The sequence below is a fragment of the Silene latifolia genome, chromosome 11, assembly GCF_048544455.1.
Source record: "Silene latifolia isolate original U9 population chromosome 11, ASM4854445v1, whole genome shotgun sequence".
In the NCBI taxonomy this organism is placed as follows: Eukaryota; Viridiplantae; Streptophyta; class Magnoliopsida; order Caryophyllales; family Caryophyllaceae; genus Silene; species Silene latifolia.
The window spans coordinates 155,193,872-155,198,407 of NC_133536.1; positions in this window are offsets into that span (position 1 = coordinate 155,193,872).

The window sequence follows — 4,536 nt, forward strand, 5'->3', positions numbered from 1 at the left end:
GTGGGAACCGAACTAGATGTGGGATTTATCTGTATGCATTCCTTTATTTTTAAGGATTATAACGAATTATAAAGTGATGATTACGAGTCATAAAACTAAATTGCATAAACAAAACGTAAAGGATTAAGAAATAACCTTCGGTCCTAGCTTTTATGGCCTATGAACAATATCGCAATGATATTCTCCTATCAGTTGCACCCAAGACGATATGAGAAATGCCCTTTGATTTTGCTAGAATCGATCCACAAATTAACTGATTAATTTTTAGGTTTTGTGTTTTTCTTTTGATGAGATGGAGGCTAGGATGAGTTAGAATAATTAGGTCAAAAATAAGCTCCCTCTTCTTTTTATTCTAACCGAAAAAAAAGAAGTGAATGGGGAGTTTTTTTTCTTCCTCATTTCGGCCCAAATCCCACCGAAATAATAAGGATTAAAATCCTTATTTTCGGTTATTCCAAAAATGTATAAAATGTGTTAAATATAAATTGTCATCTAGTGAGGATCGAACCCATAACCTCTTGGTTTGAGTACCCTTACTATTACCACTATGACACATTCATCTTGTTGATTAAATATAACCGACTACATTTAATTACGAATTAACATATTAATTCGTCCAAGCTTACATCATATACATTAATTAAATATAACTTATTATATTCAAATTACGAATTGACAGTTAATTCGTCTCAACTAATATTATTTAATCGGCATTAAATAATCGTCTCATCAACACATTGACTAACTATTTAGTCATATAAGGCATCAATGTGATTATATTTCCATAACCACATCTCTCAAACACATCCTTTAGGTGTGACCTTTAGGGACCAGTTGATCACCGCCATCTGTATGATAATAACGTCAAACTTTCTAGCAAGCCAACTGTTATTAGGTAATCGTTAATCAACTGATAAAATACGAAGTATACCCTTGTGAACCTGTAAGAGATTTACAAATGTTATCACGCTAATTTGTGGAGGACACAAGCTCCAACAAACTCCCACTTGTCCTCACAAGTGTATGTGCGATAACCGATTCTCATATCCTAAAATTTCTCCCACTCAATGTAAAACAATTTGCAAATCCGTATTCACAAAGGTCGTATTTTACAAGCGATCATTATCAAGAGTGGTTTCCCCGACTAGAGAGTAACTTAACTGATAAACGAATCATCATTCGAGCATGGCCATGCATTTCAGTTACAACTCCTCGAGTGGCCCTGAGAAATAACTATACCTGATAAGGGTTGGATATTTTCCTCCACTCGAATCCTGCAGATGTAAGCACAGTATGAAATGACCCAGAAAAAATCTACTTAGCCTCCAGTTACGGCAGACTGTGAGAAAGAAACCAAAGTCACCCAAAAACTGCCTTAATCTCAAGAGATAGTCGATAGTCAAAAGAATCGACTATAGGAACACAATGGATGTCCTATCCACGACCTGGCACCGAATGTTATTAAACATTTAGGACTCCATTACGTTGTCACAAAAATTTGTCCTACGAGGTATCGTTATAATCTCGTATTTGTGAACGATCAGTCAACCGTTAACTTATGGCTCGTTGAACCCACCATCAATCGACTGCACAAAATAATAGCCAGAGTTATCAGCTCTTGAAGGCGATTACGGACCAAAACTAATATAATGTAATTCAGTTCACTTTGTGGCGTTCAATGTTGTCAGTACAATCCACATGAAAAACAAAATATTATAAAAACGATGAAGTTATAAATAGTATATGAAAAGATAACGTATCGAATTCATAATCAACTACTATAACTCAGGTACACGTTTAATTCTCATGGAAATAACGTGCCCTCCATGCTTATCATATTTCAATGGCTCAGTAGTAGAATCTGCTACAACTTCCTGTTTGGAACTATTCCAGCTGACCGCAGCACCATTAAGAGTAAGAACGAATCTAGAATGAGATTTCTAATCATCTCGATCCGTTTGGAAGCTAGCATCTGCATAACCGGTTGTGCATAGCTTAGTATCTCCTCCATAATTCAATACCCTATCCTTAGTCCTCCGTAGGTACATGGATTCTTTTGGTACCGACTCGTCATACTCAATGCATATGCCACGTCTGGACGTGTGCATATCATGGCATACATGATTGATCCTATAGCTAATGCATAAGGAACACGACTCATGCGCTCAATCCCTTCAGGCGTCGTGGGTGACTGAGACTTGCTCAACTGCATCCCAGACGTCATTGGAAGGTTCCCCTTCTTGGAGTTGGTCATGCTAGACCTCTCAAGAATCTTATCCAAATAAGACTCATGACTAAGTGATAACCTCCGTCGTGATCTATCTCGGTAGATACGGATTCCCAAAATGCGTTGTGCCTCACCCAGATCTTTCATCTGGAAATGGTTCATCAACAATTCTTTAACCGGAGATAGGAGAGGAATGTCATTCCCAATCAAGAGTATGTCATCGACATACAATATCAAGAATACAATCTTGCTCCCACTCGACTTGATATATAAGCATGGTTCCTCGACCGATCGAGTGAAACCATACTCTTTTATCACCTGGTCGAAACGATGATTCCAACTCCGAGAAGCTTGCTTAAGTCCATAAATGGAACGCTTAAGCTTGCATACTTTCTTAGGATGTTCAGGATCTATGAAACCTTAGGGTTGCACCATGTACAACTCTTCCTCCGAATAACCTTTTAAGAAGGCGGTTTTCACATCCATTTGCCAAATTTCATAGTCGTGAAATGCGGCAATCGCTAAGATTATCCGAATGGAACGTAGCATAACTACAGGTGCAAAAATCTCATCATAATGTAATCCGTGCACTTGAGTGAAACCTTTTGCCACTAGTCGTGCCTTATAGGTATCTGGTTGCGCGTCTACAGAACGCTTTATTTTGTAAAGCCATTTGCACTATAGAGGTTTTACCTTATTAGGTAAATCAACTAGATCCCACACGTCATTCTCATACATGGAGTCCATCTCGGATTGCATGGCTTCGAGCCATAACTTTGAGTCGGAACTGGTCATAGCACCTTTATAGGTAGCGGGTTCATTACTCTCTAAGAGTAAAACGTCAATCTCCTCGACCATACCAATGTATCTGTCCGGAGGATTAGAGACTCTACCCGACCTCCTAGGTTCCTCAGGAATATTAACCGTATCATCAGTTGGAGGAACAACTTCCTCCATCTGTTCCTCGGTTGTTGGTTCTGGAATCTCCGACAGCTCGAAGGTTCTATTACTTGTCTTGTTCTCGAGAAATTCCTTCTCTAAGAACGTCGCACTAGCCGCAACAAAAACTCGATGTTCGGTAGGCGAATAGAAGTAATGACCAAATGTTCCTTTTGGATAACCTATAAAGTATGTCTTGACCGATCGCGGGCCGAGCTTATCCTCGTGTCTCCACTTGACATAAGCCTCGCAGCCCCAAACCCGAATAAAGGACAAGTTAGGGACCGTTCCCTTCCACATTTCATATGCAGTCTTGTCGACAGCTTTAGTCGGACTTCGGTTAAGTATAAGAGCAGCTGACAAAAGAGCAAAACCCCATAATGAATCAAGCACTACTGTAATACTCCGTATTTATGGTCTTGGGGGTACTCTATCGAGTAGCCCTTACTCTGTCGAGTAAGGGTATGTCGCAGAATAAAATAGTTTCTGACCTGTTGGGCACTCGATCGAGTAGCTAGGGCACTCGATCGAGTAGGGGGGTACTCGATCGAGTACCTTGGGTACTCGATCGAGTGTCCGGTTTATCGGGGGTTTTTCTCGGGTTTTGTTAATTACGCGATTAAGGTATTTAAATCAATTCGTCTTTATTCTAAATCACTTTTTACAAAACCTAAAATCTGCTTAAGAGAGAAAGCAACTTGTCTTCTTCCTAATCGCGTTCTTGACAATTCCCGGAGTTCAGACGGTCGGTTTGCATCATAGTTTGTGTCGTGGGATTCCTTGCGTCGAGGGTAAGCTTCTAGCATAATTTTTATAACGTTTTGGTTAAGATTAGTGAAACCCTAATTTAGTAATTGGGGGTTTTATGAATGGTGTTTGAATAGTAGTATCCGTGTGTTATATGTTAGGAGGAGAATTCATAGAAGAGGCGTTTTGAGACAAATTTGTAGATACCGTCTGCGTGTGTGCTTTCCGGTAGGATTTCCTACTCGCATTAGTCCCATAATGGGATATTGGTGATGTCTTTGTAGTTAGTTAATTGATTTGATGGTTGTACTTGTGTTTGTGATTGTGGTTGTGTTGTTGATGGTTCTCGAGATGCGTTCTCGGCTGAGTGGGGTCACTTGCGGGAGTGATCTCACGCCCTAGTTTCGCCCTTAGTGGAACCCGCCACGAAAGGGGATGTGCACATTAATGGACAGGGTTATCGCTCGTACGATGAGCGGGGCTTAGGTGGGAACGGCTGCGTCCCCCACTCGGCGGGCTGGTCCAAAGTGGACGATCGATGATTGAGACGGTTGGTTGGATGTGTGCGTGTGTGTGTGGCGGTTCACTTGTCTGTTTGTCTTATTATTGTTATCTGTTTTGAT